The sequence below is a fragment of the Protopterus annectens genome, chromosome 3.part0, assembly GCF_019279795.1.
Source record: "Protopterus annectens isolate FY-2018-M chromosome 3.part0, PAN1.0, whole genome shotgun sequence".
Classification (NCBI taxonomy): Eukaryota; Metazoa; Chordata; order Ceratodontiformes; family Protopteridae; genus Protopterus; species Protopterus annectens.
The window spans coordinates 1,860,584,607-1,860,607,560 of record NC_056731.1 but is presented as its reverse complement, the minus strand read 5'-3'; positions in this window follow the sequence as shown (position 1 = coordinate 1,860,607,560).

Here is a 22,954-nt window from a genome sequence, read left to right as displayed (position 1 = left end):
TGGCCTGAAGTTAAATGCCAAAAAATGTATAGTCATACCCTTCAGGAAAAACAAGGTAACCCCAAGCTACCATATAGGTGGCAATCCACTAAGCACAGAAGAGGTTATCAGGGACCTGGGGACCCAGTTTGACAGTGGCCTTTCTTTTGACACTCACATTGCTAAAGTGGTTAGAAAGACCTTCTACATTGCCCACCTGATCATGAAGGGATTCACATCCAGATCAAGTGAGGTCATTGTTCCCCTGTACTCTTCACTTATCAGACCAATGATCGAGTACAATGCCCCATTTGGGATGTATCTCACCCGACACCTGCAGCAATTGGAGAGACCCCAAAAGTTCCTCACCAAAAGGATAAAGGGATTCCAAAATCTGTCATATGCTGCCAGACTGAAGAAACTCCAGCTCTATTCAGTCGCATACCGCCTGCTCAGAGGTGACCTGTGCCTGACATACAAGGCCATGTCCAACCCGGAATTAATGGACATGCTCCACCTCAAAAATCCAAATCTACCAGATCCACTAGAGCAAGCGACTTAAACCTTAGCACGGATATAAATAAGACATGCTGGAGGGATAGATTTGTCACTCAGAGACTCCCTGTGCTGTGGAATAAAATCCCGGTCCATGTGAGGCAGAGCACCTCGCTGGCTCTGTTCAAGAGAAATCTTGACCGGTGGATGGGAGATCGTAGGTTTACCCCAGGAATCATCTCTGTGTCACTGCTGGACAGAGGCACAACAAACTAATGGGCACAATATTTTTTAACATAAGGGGTGGCGTAAGCCACAAAACTTTGGGCTAGGCTTATAAATGCCTTAGGGCAGATAGCCTAGTATAAACCTATGAACCTATGTAGATTTATTTGGTCGACTACCTCTATTATTCATCCCAGGACCTTTAAAGACATCAGTTTTCATTTTTATGCAGACGGTAACAGTGGTAATCTTGTTTATATGGCACAATACATAGCATATGAAATGTTCTACACAGGAAAGACAAATTGTACCCTTAGGAAGCGCATTCTGGAGCATGTTGGTGCTATAAGGAATAGAAAATTTACTAATGCCCTAGCTAAGCATGTGTTAGATTTTGATGACACTCACAAATTTAAGGTTTTGGTTTTGCAGCAATTTAATACTAATATCAGAGAAGGTGATGTCAGTAATGAAACTGAATTTTTGGAGATGAAATGGATGCTAGATTTTAGAGCAGCTGTGTCTCCAGGGCTAAACAGCGCCATCTCTTTAAAACCTGCTTTAAAAAGAAGAGGTTTGAATCACTGATTATTTTGCATGATTGATATTTTCATTATGATTGGCCAAATGGTTGCTTTTAAATGGTTTGTTTGAATGTATATTTTATGATCTGAAGAAGCAAACACATTGCAAAAGTGCTTACCTGATTTTATCTATTTTATTGAAGTATTTATATAATTGGACAACTTCGGCCTACTGGACATCTTTGACTCTTGTCCCACATAGCTGTCAGTTGTCTGCTGCTATCCCCGTAAGCCACCCCATTTCCTTGCATACTTGCATCAATATCATAGATATGCTATGAGAACATTCTACTCCATTAATTTCTTGTTAAGTAGACTGACTTACCGTGTGCCTGAGGCAGTTTTGAGGACGATGATTGAGGGCTGACTATGTCGGATGCAGGCAATACACTGCCTATATATGGTAAGTTATAGGTGGTGTGATGTTTGGCATCCATTTTGCTGTGTGTGTGCGAGTTAGAGAGAGATATCAGTCCTTCAGGCCCTACAGTGTCAGTGTATGTGCTATGCATTGCCTCTTTGCCAAGGCCAGGGCATACGGGGCATGCATCCATCTGCTTACAGGGGCAGGCGCAGGATGTTCCTCCTCTGAGTCCCTCTGCGCCTGTGGAGAACTTGGCAATGGTGGGGGGGCTGTGTGGCCATAGGATCATATTGTGTAGCATGGCACATACTATGAACCTGTGTGCAAATGTGGCTGGAGAGTACTGCATGGGTTCACTGGATATGTCAAGGCAGCCGAACTGTGACTTGAGCATCTCAAACACATGTTGTATAATAAACTCCAACAGACAGGAACCAAAGTAAGACAAATTAGCGAAAAACAAAAAGACAGCTTGGAAATACCAAAGAAAATTCTCTCTCAGTTTAATTGTCTCTCAGTTTAATGAAGCGCTTTTCGTCTTGCACATATGGCAAGACTTCATCAGAAACTGAACAAACTTCAACACAAACAATATATACACACCCTTTTTGTCACATGACACTTCTAATTAAAATCTTGTGTCTTAAAGGCACATCCACATTATTGCTACTTAAAACATTTTTTAAAAACAAATATGACTGGCAACATTTTAGAACACCTCAACCCTTCCCTTCCTTCAGAATTTTTACCTGTAATGGTGAGAGAAATATATATGCAAACATACATATACTAACAATACTATATCTCAAATTATTGTATTGACTCTCAAAATATAGTATTACTTAGTTAACTAAGAAGTCAGAAACTTACATATCTGAGTCAAATGAAGTCAGATATCACAAATATGAATGTATTTTATAAAAATGCATACACACATTAACTTTAAGATTTTTCAACTTCAATATACTGTTTAAAGATATTGTCTCATTCAAACACGGGTAAAACATTGCCCCAGTGCGTATTTGCCAACTTAACTCAAGTTGCTCAAGTAAAAGTGTAAGCTGCCCCCCCCCCCCCGACTATCATCACCACAGTAATGTCTGCCTTATAGTTATACTGCTTCTGGTGATAACTATTGTAGTGACTGGTATATCATTACCACAGTAATGTCTGCCTTATAGTTATACTGCTTCTGGTGATGACTGTAGTAATGACTGGTATATCATTACCACAGTATTGTCTGCCTTACAGTTATACTGTTACTGGTGATGACTATTGTAATGACTGGTATATCATTACCACAGTAATGTCTGCCTTATAGTTATACTGCTTCTGGTGATGACTGTTGTAACGACTGGTATATCATTACCACAGTAATGTCTGCCTTATATTTATACTGCTTCTGGTGATGACTGTTGTAATGACTGGTATATCATTACCACAGTAATGTCTGCCTTATAGTTATACTGCTTCTGGTGATGACTGTTGTAATGACTGGTATATCATTACCACAGTAATGTCTGCCTTACAGTTATACTGTTACTGGTGATGACTATTGTAATGACTGGTATATCATTACCACAGTAATGTCTGCCTTATAGTTATACTGCTTCTGGTGATGACTGTTGTAACGACTGGTATATCATTACCACAGTAATGTCTGCCTTATAGTTATACTGCTTCTGCCTTATAGTTATACTGCTTCTGGTGATGACTGTTGTAATGACTGGTATATCATTACCACAGTAATGTCTGCCTTACAGTTATACTGTTACTGGTGATGACTGCTGTAATGACTGGTATATCATTACCACAGTAATGTTTGCCTTTAGTTATACTGCTTCTGGTGATGACTGTTGTAATGACTGGTATATCATTACCACAGTAATGTCTGTCTTAAAGTTATACTGTTTCTGGTGATGACTGTTGTAATGACTGGTATATCATTACCAGAGTAATGTCTGCCTTATAGTTATACTGCTTCTGGTGAAGACTATTATAATGACTGCAATGCTATTTGATGTCATATCATTAATGAATTTGATTGTATAATTACTTGTTCTGTTTTTTTTTTCCAGGTCTTCTCTGAAAACAGTCTCTGCCTAACAGGAAAAACCCAGGTAACAAAATGTAAATAAATATGTGTGGATATATCTATCAGCAGCCCTTTTTCCCATTTTTGCATAGGGGTTTGGTGTGTCACCACCACGGTGGCAATCATCTAGAGCCGAGGATTACACTGCTGGGTCGTTAGTCCTGCCATGATGGTTTTACACACCACATATGGTCAATTTAGAGTGTCCAATCCACCTACGCAATGTCTTTGGAATGTGTGAGACAACTGGAGCACCCAGAAGGAACCCACATGGACAGAGGTTGGGCATGCAGACTATGCAAAAAATACATCCCAGCCAAGAATCACACTGGGAGACCTCTTGCTGTGAGGCACCACTGTGCCACCCTATATGTGTTAGTCCATGTGTGTGTGTGTGTGTGTGTGTGTGTGTGTGTGTATGGTTTCACTTTATAATCTCAAAATACTAAAATACCGAATTTTAGTACCTCAAGACTATAAAGCCAAAAGCCCAGAAAACCGACACCCAAAACTGCGAAATTCAAAATCGCGATCATTCACATGCACACCATAAACAAGCATACATACATCTACCTAATTACCGTACATCAAACAAAACAACACACACAAACATAACACAACAAACAAATACACCTACCTACCTATAAGCAGGGGGGCAAGCCCCCTTGCACCCCCCATGTGAGGGGTTGCAACCTCCACACCCCCGCTACTTATATATATATATATATATATATATATATATATATATATATATATATATATATATATACTAAGTCCAAGGTCGCACTAAACACACAAACACATAAAACTCACCACTACACACACTCACACACACTAAAATCCTTACCCAATGCTCTTACAAGAACACCACTTACCTGAATCCCGAGCTAAATCCACAAACCGTACTGCACGTCACGAACACGATAACACAATGGTGGATTCAATATTTTCACATTTGATATTATGCAGTTTTGCATAACCGCACTTTTGACTTTATAGTCTCGAAATACTAAAATTCGGTATTTTATTATTTCAAGATTATAAAGTGAAATGGTGTATGGTTTCACTTTATAATCTCAAAATACTAAAATACTGAATTTTAGTATCTTGAGACTATAAAGCTGAAAGCCCAGAACCAACACCCAAAACCACAAAATTCAAAATCGTGATCATTCACATAAACACACCATCACACAAACAAGTACACATACACCTAGCTAATTACACTACAACAAACAAAACAATACACACAAACACAGCACAACAAACAAACTCACCTACTGCACTTTCGACTTTATAGTTTTATAGTCTCAAAATACTAAAATTCAATATTTTAGAAATTCAAGATTACAAAGTGAAACTGTGTGTGTATATATATATATATATATATATATCTATATGGGTCCCGTACGAAAGACCAAAAACCCACAAGACTGACACCAGTAATCCCAAGACCAAATACCTGAAAGACTAGAAGACCGATGGACCTCAAGCACAAAATTCAAAATCGTGAACAATCAACAAATAATCCTACACTATAGGTAAGCCCACCTCCACTTCCTATGTGGGGAGCTGCATCCCCACACCCCCCCTACTTTAATATTCTAACTCCAAGTTCGCACAAACACACACACAAGGCAAACTCACACCCACACATTACAGTCCTTCACACACACACACACACACACACACACACACACACACACACACACACACACACACACACATACACCACAGGCAGAACACACACTAACACACACTAAAACCCCTCACAAACACACTTACACTCAGATACTTACCTGAACCACAACACCAGAAGCACTAACTCAATATCCCTTAACATCGGGATTTTTAATTTCACACTTCTAGTCTCTTGGTAATGTGGAGTATCAGGCTTCTGGCCTCGGTAATTTGTGCGTTGGGATTCTGAGCATTCGGTCTTTCGTAGGGGACCTATATATATATATATATATATATATATATATATATATATATATATATATATATATATACAGTACACACACACACACACACACACACACACACACACACACACACACACACACACACACACACACACACACACACACACACACACACACACACACACAGAAGCAGCAGTCTGAGATTCAGGAACAGAAGAAGAGAAAGAAGCAATACTTCAGGAGGCAATAGGATATGAATAGCCAGAAATCATGAAAAGAAATCTTGGCTGTAGCTGTTGATTGGGTAATGGTGCATCTAAGTTGGTCCCTGCTTATAGATTCATAGGTACTTACTAGGTTTTGATGAGGGCACGAAGCAGCCTATTCTTACATTCCCATGGTAGTTTTAGCCCTAACGTTTTGCAAACAAATAACCCAGTGTCAGACAGAACAATGAAATGTTGAGAAATGTACTTCTTACTCCTATTCATGAGGAACATGGGTGCTAACCCATGGACGAATGTGCAGTTGTACAGCCATCCACATTACATTTGAATGGAGTAAGAGAAGCAGTCTTCTCTTTATTTGGGGTGGAAGATGGTTCCACAGAGGAGATATTCTCTGTCATGTATACTTATCCTCCACACATGTTCTGTGTATGTACAAAAAAGTGACTGAGATCTCTTGACTGCATGTCCATCATACCACTGGACTTGCAAAGGTGCCAAACATCTGACAGGATAGGGTTTGTTGAGGCACTTTACATGAGCAGAGGTCATCTCTTAGTAGACTGTATGATACTGATTAGATGGACAAGGCTTTGGGATGTTCTGCATCGGTTTTGTGATTTAGGTGCTTGATTTTTTTTTTTTTTTTTGTTTAGTGAGAAGATGTTGTGGTCACGCTGTTTGTGACGTGTTTGTTCCATCTCAAATGGGACATTCAGTTCAATGACAGGCTTGATAAGAGCTAAGAACAGTGGAATGACTGTATCCTTGGACCTAAACTTCATACTTCTGGCTGTAAGTTATGCAACGAATTAGGAAATCCTTACAACAGTGGATGTATGATCATCAAAGGGCGGTTCACTGTCAACATAGATTCCCACATCCCTGACTATGGGATCAACTTTCAGGGATGTGCTGTTAATGTGGTAGTTACAAGGGAAATCATACTTGTTGAAGGATGCATTTATACATTTCTTTAGATTTAGTCCATGGTTTTGACACCAGCTATTGATTTGAAAAAAGTGGTCTTGGAGGATTTTGATGTTCTCTGGGGAGTTTTCGATGGCACCAAGTTTATGGTTGTCTGCAAACATTGGTCTGCCATAAACACTTAACATTTGCTTCAGTGCCAAAGAAGAGTGTCTCAAGGAAAGAACCCTGATGTGCACCACTAGAGACAGATCTTTTGCAGGAGGCAGAGCCGCCCACACTAATTTCCTGGGTTCTATTTATAAGCCAACTTGTTATCCAGTGAATTATACAGGGATTTACATTTAGGTGCAACAGTTTATCTATGAGTTTAGGGCAGTGTTGAATGCTTTTGTGAGATCTAGGTATTAAAGTATGTATTAATTTGCCTTAATCCATTGTTCAGTAACCTTCTCAAAGAACATGTCATGTTTAAGTAGGCAGGATATACCCTTGATAAACTGAACTGGCTTCAGTCGAGACTTTGTAGATTGCTTGTGTCATTTTTTATTAATTCCATAATGATCCAGTACATATCCTTTCAGATGAGGCTGATCAGACTTATTGGTATATAATTACCAAGATTAATTGATGCCCCATATTGCATAAGGGGATAACTGCTGCTGTCCTCCATTCATCTGGCATAAAGTCTCTTCGGAAGCTGATATTTAATAACCTCTGTAGGGGTTTCTGTCTAGTCATGTTTCACACTAACCAGTTGGCAGGCTGGTATGTTATCTGCCCAGGAGAAGTAATGTTCTTGGGCTTGGATAGTGCCTTTTGGACTTGTTCTTGGGAGATTTGGGGGGTATAGATACACGAATGTGACAGGGGAATATAGGAGGGGAAAACGGAGTGAAAGTTTAGCTAAATTTGTTTGTTATTAAATTGGCTACATTCTCTGGGTTTTTTATGTGATAACTTTTACTAATACCTCTGCACAGTGCTGGGCATTGTTTCTGAAATTTTTAACACAGTGAAAAAGGGCTTTGAGGTTATCCTTCATTTTGATGGTTGTTTTCATCTCCTAATTGGCTTTGGTTGATTTTATCAATGTCCAGAGTTCCTTGCTAACTTTAGCAAGACTGTTACTGCCATATTAAGAGTAAAAAAAATATTTTTGGGTACAATGAGTTGTTTATTTCATTACAGGGCATGCTTAACTTTGGGATTCCACCATAGGGGTTTATTTTTAAATTTGCTACATTTACTTCCAAGAGGGGCAGTTGTGTCTGTAGAGCTATTTACATGTAAATAGAATGTGGTAGCAAAGGATTCTACATAAGTAGTGGGGTCATCAAGATGGAAAGAGCTTTTGAATTTAGCCAGGTCATCAGTTTTAGCAAATTAGTCTTGGCATAAACTCCAAATACCAAGGTATTGCAGATGCATTGAGCTTCAGTCTTACAGTGAATGAGACTGATTTCTGGTCCAGTTTGTCCAGGGAAGAAGTAATAGTTGGTGGGCAGCAAAGCTATCCTGTGTCAGTGAGGAACAATTCCAGAATTTTATCTCCTCTACTTAGGGTGCAGACTAACAGGTCCAAAGAGTTTGTATTGCCGAAGTCCATACTTTTCTGGGCTTCCTTGTTTAAAGATGTAAAATTCTCTGTATAATGAATAGGGGAGTGGGATCTAACAAATTGCTATCAGAAGCTGTGGAATAACAGCTAATACTCTATGAGGATGAGGGTGCGACTGGATTCTTTATATAGGAATAGCAGAAAATAGACTATTTCATGGTTTCAGGAAACTGCCTGATAAAGAAACAGTAACAGGATTCTTAAATGTCATCTATGGGTGATTGGCATTCACAACAAACTATATGAGGACTGTATTCGTAAAATACACTATGCTGTCAGGAGATGTATTTGATTTGGTGCCTGTTCTTAATTATACAGCTGCACGGCATGCTGCTTTACTGTATAGGGCATTGAGACAATACTCAGTTTCACTGTTTATGACTGTTGGCAGTACAGACTCCTTGCTGTATCATGCATTTGCATGTCTGCGTTGAAACAACACCCTGTCTAAATACACTACAGCTATCATTGCCGTACATTCTGCACCTGTAGCTTTTAGTGTTTCCCGTCATTGCTGCCATGTTGCATGTCTGTTCAATAGTGCTACATCTGCTTTGATCTTCAAAGAAGCTATGGTTCATGAAACAGCATTAGATGTCATATATGACCCTCTGTATCATATCTTACCTTCTTCACATTAGCATAGACAATGTTACGCAGATGTAGCAACAATGTTACGCAGATGTAGCAATGCCTATGTTTGACACATTCAGCACAGTCATGTTATAGTGATCTGTAGATCCCTGTTGTACAAAGTAGCAGTCTGTGAGTTTTGTGCATTTCTGTTTACAGTCTCTACTATTTATTTGTTTATGCATTTATTTACTATATTACTCTCTTACATACTTACTTACTTATTTACCTAAGTTTGTTTATCAATTTAGTGCACTGTCTCATTGATGTAATTTTATGCAGGAGAGTAAAATGACAAAAAAATTGCAGACATGAGTAAAAGTAATAAGCAATCAAAAGGAAGTAATTCTGACAAACTTTTACATATTAAAGAGAACAATAAATTGTATAGTCTTCATCTAGAAAAAATGAACAATGAAATATATACCACTTACAGCTTTAGAATCATACAGTTATAACTGAATTATCATACATCTTTTAGCTCATTGTGTTTCAAATGCACATATTTTGTGAATGTGCTCCAGACATTCCATGTGAAGGGAAAACAAAATTACTGAATACATAGCAAAGTATGCAAAATAAGCAGAAATATATTAATAAATGTCCATTGTCCATGCACAGGAACTAAAAAACTGTAGAGTTAAACAAAAATGTAATAATAATCTGCAAAAACATTAATTAACCACTTAATTTCAGTCTCCGTTAAGTCCTTTGGGAGGCAAAATCTGAAATTTAATGCTAAAGCATCTTTCTCTGTGCTAACAGACTTACCACAAGTAATACTGAGAGGGATTGATTCTAAAACAATGCATATGGAACGATTAGATCTACCATCATCACAAAACCATATATGGTTAGTAAGTGCAAAGTAAGTGTTTCAGTCACTTATTTTGTTGGTTACTCATGTGCATAGGCATGCTTGCATGGGATGTGTACTGCTGAATGGTACAGCCCTTTTCATATCGTGTTCTATTATTCTTGGCAAACGTTGTGATTCAAGATTGCTGTCTGTTTCATCTATTATTTTACCAGAGTCTAGTGTTTCATCAGTGATACAGGTATTGTAGTGTGTTCAAATCTTGTATTCTTTACACTGATTAGGTTTCCATATTGGGGTATTTTCATTTCTCTTTTTTCATGTTACTATAGTTATTTTTCTTACATCCGCGGTGGTGCAGCGGTAGTGTTGTTGCCTCACAGCAAGAGGTTCGCCCATTCGATTCTCGGCTGGAGTGCGGGGAGTGCCTTCTGTGTGGAGTCTGCATGTCCTCCCCGCGGTTGGATGGGCATTCGAAAGACATGCATAAATGGGTGTGCCTTCGTTGAAGGTTGAACGCTGAGCTGGCACCTCGGCGTTCGTGAAAATCTACTGCCGATCATTAGCGGACCGGAGTTCAGCTGTGGCGACCCCTAAACAGGAAAAGCCGAAAGACAACCACCACCACACTTATGTTTCCTGTACTCGTTCATTTCAGGGTTTGCTTCCATTATTATTTGTTTCCTTTCCTTCAACTCTACAAAGTGCATTCATTTATTTTGGTGTCGTTTCCTTGCAGGTACAGTCAAACTATTTGTATTATTAATATGTTTTAAATGTTGACTTCTTTTATGTAGCGTGTTGTACATTTAGATTGCTGTTTGCTCCAGGATACAAATTTTCATTACTACCTCATTTATATTATCTTGTCATGACTAGTGTAACATGACATTACAGTACCTGAATTTGACAAGCATTTAGTGTTCACCTTGTAGGTTCATAGGTTAGTAAAATGCTATCTGCATTTGTGGGCCATTTTAATCCTAGCCAAATTTTCCAAACCAAAGGTAAGAATCAAGCTATATGCCTTGTGTCTGGAAGATAAACACCCTAACCACTACACCACCACACCCACGTAGATGCCTTGCTATGCTGTACAATATCTTTTTGAGTCACAGCCCATATTACAATTTCAGTCTTTGTAACATTTCTTAATCAATGCATATTTCCCACATTTTATAAACCACTTCATCATTTTCCATTTCTGCAACTATCATGACAAAACAAAAAGTTGTCTGTCTACTGATATATCGGGTCTATATTAGAAAGACGAAATAGGCGAACCCGATATGATCGACACTGGACCCCACCCAGTTCGGCTTTGTTAAAGGCAGATCTTGCCTCCTGAACTTGGTTGACTTCTTCGAAACAGTCACCAAGGCCATAGATGAAGGGAAGGTGGTCCACACAGCATATCTGGACCTCACTAAGGCGTTCAACACCATCCCACACTCAGGAATCATAGACAAACTCACCAGCTTAAATATTAACCCCTATGTCACGAGATGGGTTGCCAATTGGCTCTCAGACAGAACCCACACTGTAAGAGTGGCAGGTGCCATGTCTGACTCTAAACCAGTCACAAGCGGAGTCCCACAGGGCTCAGTCCTGGGACCCCTCCTGTTCGGTATATATTTTTCCAAAGTACAGGCAAAGGCGGAGGGACTGTGGCTAACCAAGTTCGCAGACAACTGTAAATTGGGTACAATAATTGACTCTCCAGCTGACAGAGACATCCTGCAAAAGGGTCTCACAGAGACAAACACCTGGTGTCAAAGTCACGGCCTCAAGCTAAATCCCAAAAATGCATAATAATCCCATTTGGGAAAAACAAAGTACCTACAAACTACCACATAGATGGGAATCCACTAAGTACAGAAGAAGTAATTAGGGACCTGGGTACCCAAGTAGATAGCATGCTCTCCTTTGAGAACCACATAGCCAAAACAGTCAGGAAATCCTTCTATGTGGCACACCTGATCACAAAGGGTTTCTCATCCAGATCCATGGAGGTGATTGTGCCCCTTTACTCCTCACTCATTAGGCCCATAATAGAGTACAATGCCCCATTTGGGATGTACCTCACTAGACACCTGCAACAACTAGAAAGACCACAGAAGTACCTCACTAAGAGGATTAAGGGCCTTAAACAATTACCCTATGAAGCACGACTAAAATAGCTCCAGCTCTTCTCAGTCACTTACCGTCTGCTCAGAGGTGACCTATGCCTGACCTATAGGGCCATGTCAAACCCTGAACTAATGGACATGCTTCACCTCAAAAAAACGAGATCCCTCAGAATCACTCGTTCTAGCAACTTGAACCTATGTACAACAATAAACAGGACATGCTGGAGGGATAGATTCCTGTCCCAGTGACTCCCCTCACTCTGGAATAGAATCCCAATCCATATTTGACAGAGCTCCTCTCTGACCCTCTTCAAGAGAAATCTTGATGAGTGGATGGGTAATCATAAGTTCTACCCTGGGATCACTTCAGGAGCCCTATTGACAGAGGCCCAGGTTACTAATCTAATGGGGATGCGAAAGCCATCACTCTGTGGCTAGGCTTATAAATGCCCATGGGCAGATAGCCTAGTACTTACCTATGAACCTATGAACCTATAAATGTTGATCTACAAAAAGAGCAAAGAATGGAAACGCTGAAAGGCACGACGCCAAACGGATTTCCCTGGCCAACAGGGTGATTGTGGGGATGAGGAAATATATCCTTTTCCCCATGGCAGAGCGGACTCGGAGTTGGTATATATAAGTGTTTTGCGTTGTGTTTGTTTACTTTGGGTTTACGTACGTGTATGACGCTGTTGCTTCCGGGATCTATTCGGCGTTTCTGTCCTTTGCTCTTTTTGTTGATCGATGTTTATGTGTCGCTCTTCTGGCGTTCGCCTATTTCAGGTTTCGTGCTTATAATATAGACCCGCTATATCTAGCTATTTATATATTTATTCACTAGTGACATTAGTAGGCTAAATGAGCATTTTATGTGCATGGGTTTCCTGTGAATATTATGGTATTTTTGGAGTCTAATAAAGTTACTTTTTGTTCTAGTTTGTATGCCTGTATTGAGATAAAGACAAGTAAGAAAGGTATAAAATGGCCTGCTTACTTACAGATAGATTGTTAAACTACACAAGAAGCCATACACAGAGGTTTTTCCTGCTTTGTTGAGAAAGTGGTGTTGTGACTCCACTATTGTGTTTTGTTATATTCACTGCAATAGCTGTTATGTGTAATTTTATTTCAGTTTTATTATACCAATTCTTACTCTATTCTTTGTCTTCAGTATCAATCAGAAACATGTCATTGTCTCACTACAATTTTACATATCTTTTTATAACAGACTATTAAACCAGAGATGAACCATATAAATGTACTGCATATTTTAGAAATCAACATGTAAAAGCATCCTAAGATACAAAAGATGCTACTGTGAACAAGAACATGAACTGCATAGTAATGTTACTAAAACATATTTATGTGATTTGCTTCCTGAAATACAGAGTAAATTGCCATGGCAATCCGACCTACACACATCCAAGGAGCATATTTCTAGGGACTGATAATGTAGGTATTACAGCTAAGGATTTTAGTTGCTAAAAGGTTGATGTGGAGGTGTTAAAGTGAATAAGTGGATGTTTTCATCATTCACCTTTTTTTCTAGTTTCCTTCCTACAATTTGTCCTTTGAAACTAAAAGAATCACTTCAAAGTGCTTCTCCATCAGGTTCTTTCTTTTAGAAGCTTTATTTTTAATATGTTCACACTACAAGCAAATAAATGAGGTGACATCAGAAGGAAGGCGTTCTCTGTGTAGTGTGATGGTATCTGTCCATCCACTACTGACCTGCAGGGACATAGCTGTTGTATCTAAATAAACTCAGAAGTAAATAAAAAAAATATTGCCTTACTGTCCTGAGAGTAGCAAGTTTGCAAAAATATATTATAGATTGAGTCTCATTATGTTTTTTCTGATCAGTGCTGTGAAGGAATAAATCTCATTTTCTGTCATCCAGAAATGAAAGAGTAAAGTAATATATGATTAAAACAAAGGAAACAATGCTCATAAGCTTATTGAGATATTTCACTTATTTATGATTCCTTATGTAGTTTATAATCTAACTTGAATTAATCAGGATGATTCAGAAATGCACTAACTGCCATTGCAAAATATTGTCAGCCTTTCAGCAATGTTATTTTTAATATTCAACAACTGCAAGTAAACAACAATTAGTGTTCTTGAGGAATATTGAATATGTTGGCACTGAAATTCTGAGTGTTGACAAACCAAAAAACAAAAGACCAAATCTTATAGAAGAATCAAATCTGACCTTGCTCTTCTCTTTTTTGGCACTTTTGTGAGGGGATAAACCTCCCATCTCCCCCCCCAACTCTGTATATATATATCAACTCTAAGACTACCATATCTTGGAAAAGAATATTCCAGCAATGGCCCATCTCTGACTCGTTATTGTTAGTCATTTCAGTTCATTCAGTCTCCATGTCTCGGGACTTGTATGTATCCTGTATCCTTGCTGATAATCTTCTTTCTTCTTTCTTTTTTTTTTCCGGGAATTAGGCCGCCATAGCGGATCATCTGTCCGCACACAGGATTGGCAGTGAAGTTTTACAGTGTCGAGTTGCCAGCCCGGCGCCCAACCTTCCATAGAAGGGACACACACTCACACCTAGGGCCAATTTTGAGTGTCAAGTCCACCTACATGGAGACTGAATGACTGAAAATGGACTAACATACATTAAGTCAGAGATGGCCATTTGCTGGAATATTCTCTTTTTTCCAAGATATGGTAGTCTTAGAGTTGATATATACATACGTTTGGGGGGAGATGGGAGGGTTTGTCCCCCTGCAAAAACGAAGTTTAAAGGAGAAGAGCAAGGGTTCAGATTTGCTCTTCTATAACTTTGGTCTTTTGTTTTTGGTTTGTCAACACTCAGCATTTCCAGTGCCAACATATTCAATAATTCCTCAAGAACACTAATGTTTGTTACTTGCCAGTTGAGCAATATTAAAAATAACATTGCTGAAAGGCTGACAATATTTTGCAATGGCAGTTAGTGCATTTCTTTGTGCCGGTCCCAAGCCCGGATAAATGGGGAGGGTTGCATCAGGAAGGGCATCCGGCATAAAATTTTGTCAAATCATACATGCAGACAAAAGTACACATACACATACTGGATTGGTCAAGGCCTGGGTTAACAATGACCGCCACAAGTACTGTTGCCCAACAGGGTGCTGGCGGAAATTGGGCTACTGTTGGCCGAAGGAGGAGAAGAGGTGGAAGGCATGGCCAAAGGTGGGTAAAGGCTAGGACTGTGATTGTGAGGGTCAGAACTTTGAATGTTGGCAGTATGACTGGTATAGGGAGAGAGCTAGCTGATATGATGGACTGAAGGAAGGTTGGTATATTGTGTGTGCAAGAGACCAGATGGAAGGGGAGCAAGGCTAGGTGTATCAGAGGCGGGTTCAAATTGTTTTATCATGGTGTGGATGGGAGGAGAAATGGCATAGGCATTATCCTGAAGGAACAGTATGCTAAGAATGTTTTGGAGGTGAAAAGAGTGTCAATTAGAGTGATGTTTATGAAGCTGGAAATTGATGGTGTAATGATGAATGTTGTTAGTGCATATGCTCCACAAGTTGGATGTGCGATGGATGAGAAAGAAAAATTTTAGAGTGAATTGGATGAAGTGGTGATGACTGTACCCAGGGGTGAGAGACTGGTGATTGGAGCAGATTTCAATGGGCATATTGGTGAAGAGAACAGAGGGGATGAGGAAGTGATGGGTAGGTATGGTGTTAAGCAAAGGAATGCAGAAAGTCAGATGGTAGTGGATTTTACAAAAAGGATGGAGATGGCTGTGTTGAATACATATTTTAACAAGAGGGAGGAGCATAGGGTGACATACAAGAGTGGAGAAAGATGCACACAGGTGGATTATATCTTATGTAAAAGGGCCAGTCTGAAGGAGATTGGAGACTGTAAAGTGGTGGCATGGGAAAGTGTAGTTAGGCAGCGTAGGATGGTGGTTTGTAGGATGACATTGGTGATCAAGAAGAGGAGGATGAGTGTGAGGACAGCACCAAGGATCAAATGGTGGAAACTGAAAAATGGTAATTGTGAGATGATGTTCAGGGAAGAGTTAAGATAGGCACTGGGTGGCAGTGAAGAGTTACTGAATAGCTGGGTAACTACAGCAGAGCTAGTAAGAGAGATGGCTAGAAAGGTGCTTGGTGTGACATCTGGACAGAGGAAGGAGGACAAGGAGACCTGGTGGTGGAATGAAGAACTACAGGAGAGTATACAGAGAAAGAGGTTGGCGAAGAAGAAGTGGGATTGTCAGAGAGATGAAGAAAGTAGACAAGAGTATAAGGAAATGAGGTGTATGGCAAAGAGAGAGGTGGTGAAGGCTAAGGATAAGGCATATGACGAGTTGTATAAAAGGTTGGACACTAAGGAGGGAGAAAAGGACCTGTAACGATTGGCTAGACAGAGGGACCGTGCTAGTAAAGATGTGCAGCAGGTATGGGTGATAAAAAATAATGAGGGAAACATACTCAGAAGCGAGGAGAGTGTGTTGAGCAGATGGAAAGAGTACTTTGAGGGGCTGATGAATGAAGAGAATGAGAAGGAGAGAAGGTTGGATGATGTGCAGATAGTGAATCATGAAGTGCAGTGGATTAGCAAGGAGGAAGTAAGGATAACTATGAAGAGGATGAAGAATGGAAAGGCTGTTGGTCCAGATTACATACCTCTGGAAGCATGGAGGTGTTTAGGTGAAATGGCAGTGGAGTTTTTGACTAGATTGTTTAATGAAACCTTGGAAAGAGAGAGGATGCCTGAGGAATGGAGAAAAAGTGTTTTGGTACCGATTTTTAAGAATAAGGGTGATGTGCAGAGCTGTAGTAACTACAGAGGGATTAAATTGATCAGACACAGCATGAAGTTATGGGAAAGAGTAGTGGAAGCTAGGTTAAGAAGGGAGGTGATGATAAGTGATCAGCAGTATGGTTTCATGCAGGGAAAGAGCACTACAGATGTGATGTTTGCTTTGAGAGTTTTGATGGAGAAGCACAGAGAATGTCAGAAGGAGTTGCATTGTGTCTTTGTGGATTTAGAGAAAGCATATGACAGGGTGCCTAGAGAGGAGTTGTGGTATTGCATGAGGAAGTCAGGAGTGTTAGAGAAGTATATAAGAGTGGTACAGGATATGTACGAGGGTAGTGTGACACTGGTGAGGTCTGTGGTGGGAGTGATGGATGCGCTTAAGGTGGAGGTGGGATTACATCAAGGTTCAGCTCTGAGCCCTTTCTTATTTGTAACGGTGATGGACAGGTTGACAGGCGAGATCAGACAGGAGTCCCTGTGGACTATGATGTTTGCAGATGACATTGTGATCTGTAGTGAGAGTAGGGAACAGGTGGAGGAGACCCTGGAGAGGTGGAGATATGCTCTAGAGAGAAGAGGAATGAAGGTCAGCAGGACTAAGACAGAATATATGTGTGTGAATGAGAGGGAAGAGTGGGTGGAGAAGAGTGTCAGGAGTGATTTGTGACAGACGAGTACCAGTAAGAGTGAAAGGGAAGGTCTACAAGAGGGTAGTGAGACCAGCTATGTTATATGGGTTGGAGACAGTGACAATGAGAAAAAGGCAGGAGTCAGAGCTTGATGTGGCAGAGTTGAAGATGTTAAGAGTTGCACTGGGTATGACGAGGATGGACAGGATTAGGAATAAGTATATTAGAGGGTCAGCCCAGGTTGGAAGGTTTGGAGACAAAGCCAGAGAGACAAGATTACGTTGATTTGGACATGTGCTGAGGAGGGATGCTGAGTATATTGAGAAAAAGATGCTAAGGATGAAGCTGCCAGGTAACAGGAAAAGAGGAAGGCCTAAGATAAGGTTTATGGATGTGGTGAGAGAGGACATGCAGGTGGTTGGTGTGACAGAGCAAGATGCAGAGGACAGGAAGAAATGGAAACAGTTGATCTGCTGTGGCGACCCCTGACAGGAGCAGCTGAAAGAAGAAGTTAGCCTTGCTGAAGACTGAGAAGGGGAGTATTGCATTTCCTTACTATCATCCTCATCTCTGAATAAATATATATAGCTATATATCTATATATATCTATATCTATATCTATATCTATATCTATATCTATATCTATATATATATATATATATATATATATATATACACTTCAAATTATTGAAGTGCAAACAGATTGAATGAAAAAGCATCAATCCAAAAACACTGAAACACATAATAAGTAAAAAAACAAAAAAAAAAAATTAGAAAGGATTGATATATATATATATATCATTCCTGGCAGCAGAAAAAATGTTTGATATTACAAAAGGTCGATTACACATAACGTTTATATGTCTATATATATATATATATATAAATATTGAAAATGTTTGATATTACAAAAGGTCGATTACACATAACGTTTATATGTCTATATATATATTTATATAAATGTATATATATATATAAACAGATAACTAGGTATATATTTATATATAGATATATCTATATAGCTACATATCTGTGTCTATCTGTAGATTTATGTATAAAGAAAGAGGGATATACATATAAACATATATGTAGTTTGGATGGGTGGGGGGGTTGCTCTCGCTTCACGAGGTGTAGGGATACTTAGGAGACCCACTTTACCCATTCTCTTTCTGTACTTGTTCATCAGTTGGGTGGTTACAAACGTAGGCGTGACGATATATAGTGACGCCTTTCTTTTCTTTCCTTTTTTTCTTTTTTGTTTTTTAGATGCAAGAGTAGTTTTCTGTCCTGTAAGTAGATGTTTTATGTATTTTGTCATCAGTATTTGGTGGATTTTGGACACATGGTAGTACACAACCTGCTTTAATGTAGCCTGTGGAGCATTGTGTTTTGGTATGTATCCATTTTTTGCCTGCCATTTTGTTTTCATTTTTTAATTTTGTTGTACTCAGTATGGTTAGTATTTGCTAGATAATTTTAATTTATAGAATTTCTAAATGTATTCACTATTGTGTGTGAGTATGAAATAAATACAACCATATGAGAATTTGTGAATTCTTTTATAGATTTCAAATTTTGGATGAAATTGCATTTACTTCTACAAATATATGGAGTTTAACCTTCTGCATTTGTTTATCAAGATTGAGATGCTTAGTTACATAAAATTAATAATAAATATTATGTTTTAAGTGCTTTATTTTAGGAAGTTAGGTACCATGTGTAAATAGGTAATTATTGCTGTATGTAAGATTTTTTTGACAATATAGAAAATTGCAGAATATACAGTAAAAGGATCAGAGGGGCTTACTAGGTTAACAGCTCCTGAGCCTTCTTATGCCTCGCCATTCATCTCCCCCTTTTCCCAATTATCAATGCCCATGCACTAGAATGCAATTGGTATATACCTGTGCCTTAGGGCATCTACAAACTGCTCCTGTCCATAACAGCCACATACGGCAACCCAGGGGTAAATTTGTAATTTTACATCCATTGGTCCAAACTGCATTTGAATAAGCTTGTGGAAGACCTCTGTTTCACATGAGTGGGTAGTGTGTTCCAGTGAAGGGGTAATTTCTGAGACACATTACCTGTTCCTTCAGCATGTTTTGTTTATGTCACAGATGAGGTTTAGATCTTTAGAGTAGATATTTCTAGTGCTGTTTGTTTTGTAAATGTGTGGCAGATCCATCAGGGCTGGAGCAGAGAATTCCTTGTAGGTTAGGCAGATCCATCAGGGCTGGACCGGAGAATTCCTTGTAAGTTAGGCATAGATTGCCCCTCAGTAGCCTATAAGTGACCTAGTACAGGGACAGGGCTTTTAGGTGGTCTGCATATGAAATATTATTTATGCCCTGTATTCTTTTAGTGAGGAACCTCTCTGACTGCTACAGTTGTTGCAAATGCCAGGTTGGGTACATGTTGAAAGGTGCATTGTTCATGATTATTGGTCTAATGAGGGCTCAGTATAGTGAGACTATGACATCTTTAGATCTAGATGCCATGCCTTTACTTATAAGTTGCACCACCTAGAAGGATTTTCTCACTACCATGGACACCTGGTGATCAAAGTTATGGTTACTGTCACCATGAGTTCTAAGTCCCTTACCACTGGGTTTACGCTTAGAACAGTGTTATCAATGTTGTAATTTGCAGGGGTGGCCATCTTCTTTTTTTTTTCGGTTCATAGGTTCATAGGTGTGTACTAGGCTAACTGACCTGGAGCCTTTACAAGCTTAGCCCATAGGATTACCCTGGCATCATGCCACCTGACATTAGTTGCCAGTGCCTCTGTCGAGTAGAGCCATTGGAGTGATTCCGGGGGTGAATTTGCTATTTCCCATCCACTCATCAAGATTTCTCTTGAAGAGGGCCAGTGAGGTGCTCTGTTTGACATGTATGGGAAGTCTATTCCATAGCATGGGCAGTCTCTGGGTTATGAACCTGTCCCTCCAGCATGTTCTGTTGATTGTGGTAATGAGGTTGAGGTCTCTGGAGTGTGTGGTGTGGAGGGATTGGGATTTCTTTAGATGTAGCATTTCCTAACAGAGCTGGGTCAGACATGGCTTTGTAAGTCAAACAGAGATCATCTCTAAGTAGGCAATATGAGACAGAGAATAGTTGGAGTTTTTTGAGTCTGTCCATATGGGACAACTGTTTAAGGCCTATGATCATCTTTGTGAGGTACTTTTGTGGCCTCTCCAGTTGTTGCAGGTGTCTATTAAAGTACATACCAAATGGGGTATTGTACTCGATGATTGGCCTAATGAGGGAAGAGTAGAGGGAGACAATGACCTCTTTCTTCCTGGATGCAGAACCCTTAGTAATGAGATGTGCCACATAGAAGGACTTTCTGACCACAGTGGCAATGTGGTGACCAAAAGAGAGATTGCTGTCAACCTGTGTTCCCAGATCTCTTATAATGCCTACTGTGTTCAATGGACTACCATTGATGTGGTAATTCATGGGAACCAAGTTTTTCCCAAAGGGGATGATGGCACATTTTTGGCATTGAGCTGAAGGCCATGGTTCTGACACCAGTCGTTGGTCACAGTGATGCCTTTCTGCAGGATGTCAACATCACTTGAGTTAATAATAGCTCCCAACTTGCAATCATCTGTGAACTTTGTCAGCCAGAGTCCCTTCGTGTTGGCCTAGACTTCAGAGAAGTAGATACCAAACAAGAGAAGACCCAGGACCGAACCCTGTGGGACTTCGCTCATGACTGGTTGGCAGTCTGACTTGGAGTCAGCTACTTTCACACTGTGGGTTCTATCTGTGAGCCAGTTTGCAACTCACCTAGTGATACAGGGGTTAATGCCTAGCTTAGTGAGTTTTTCTATAATTCCTGAGTGGGCAATGGTAGCGAAAGCCTTGGCCAGATCAAAGTAGGCTGTATGAACTACCTTGCCTTCATCCGCAGCTCTGGTGACTGACTCAAAGAAGTCTACCAGGTTGTGCAGGCATGATCTACCCTTCACAAAACCAAACTGTGTGGGATCCAGAGTTTGGAGATTCCCTATATCCTTGTTTATTAGGTCCACGATGATGCATTCCATAGCTTTGCATATCAGACTTGTCAGGCTAATGGGGCGATAGTTCCCAGGTTCTGTAGTTTGCTCCTCCTTTGTGGAGAGGGATGACTGTAGCAGTGCACCATTAAGTAGGGACAAAGTCTGAGGTGAGGCTGTGATTGAACAGGGCACACAGGTGTGGTGCCAGTTCACTCTGTAGCTCATGTAGAACATAGGCAGGGATATTGTCAGGTCCCATAGAGCTGTATTCTTGGCCTTGGACTTTGCTGTTTTAAGCTGTGCAGCATGAGTACTGGGTGCCTGGCAATCTAATGGTATTGTGACTGGTCCTTTGGGGGAGAGAGGGGTAAAGTTGGCACTGAATCTGTCAGCCAGTGTATTGGCAATATCTGCTGGCTTGGTATAGGAGGTACCATTGTGCAGTAGCTCAGAGCAAATCTGGGTATTGCCGTGGAGATTCTTTACATAACTATAGAAGGCCTTGTGGCTGCAATTCTGTTTTCATAGCTAGTTTTAGAGGATTTGATGAGAGATCTCAATGTTTTAATGAGGCTGATAAGGGAGTTTTTCCAGTCTTGAGACTTCACCTTATTCCACATCAGTTTCTTTCTTTTGTTGTAGAGTTTGTTTATGGCAGGGGACCACCAGATTGGCTTCCTTTTTTTGGAGGAGAGCATCTTGGTTCTATTGGGTATGGTGATATCCATGCATTTGTGTACGTGTTCATAGAGTGCATTGGTGTATGATTTGGTGGTCATGCAACTATTCTTCATTTGCATGGTTGCTGTGAAGTTTGCCACCTCTGTTTTTAAGAGTCCAAAGTTAGCTTTGGAAGTTTTTCATGGTAGTTACCTTTGCAGGGGAGGGGTGTGTATTGCCAAGGTGATTAGTTTGTGGTCAGATCTAACCAGGGAGGAGTTGACTATTGGTGTAGAGCAACAGTCGCCCATGTTAGTAATGACCAGGTCAAGGATGTTGTTACCTCTAGTGGGGGTTAGAATGAGCTGGTCCATTGGAATTATTGAATTCCAGGAAACATTGGGCAACTGCATTGGTACATGAGTAGTTTTCCCAGTTAATGGAGGGGTAGTTGAAATTACCCACTATGAGAGTGGTAGGTTGGACCCTAGTATTTTCCAGGGTGCTTAGGAACGTGGAGTTTGAGTCTTGGGACATGGCTGGGGACTTATAGCAGGCTACGACCTGAATCGTTGTCTTACCCAATGTTAGCTGCTCCTGAAGTATCTCTGATGCGTTATGTTGGGCTACCAGTCTGGAGGTATGTGCATCCTTTATGAATATGGAAACACCACTGCCTTTGGAGCTTTAGTCCAAGTTCTGGGGCCAAAATGTGTGGAATGAGTTATAGTCTGGTAGTGCAGGGGTGCTGTCTGCTGATTTGAACCAGGTCTCTGTTATAGCACAAATGTCGATGTTCTCCATTTTAACATTGAGTTTTAGGCCATGGTACCGGC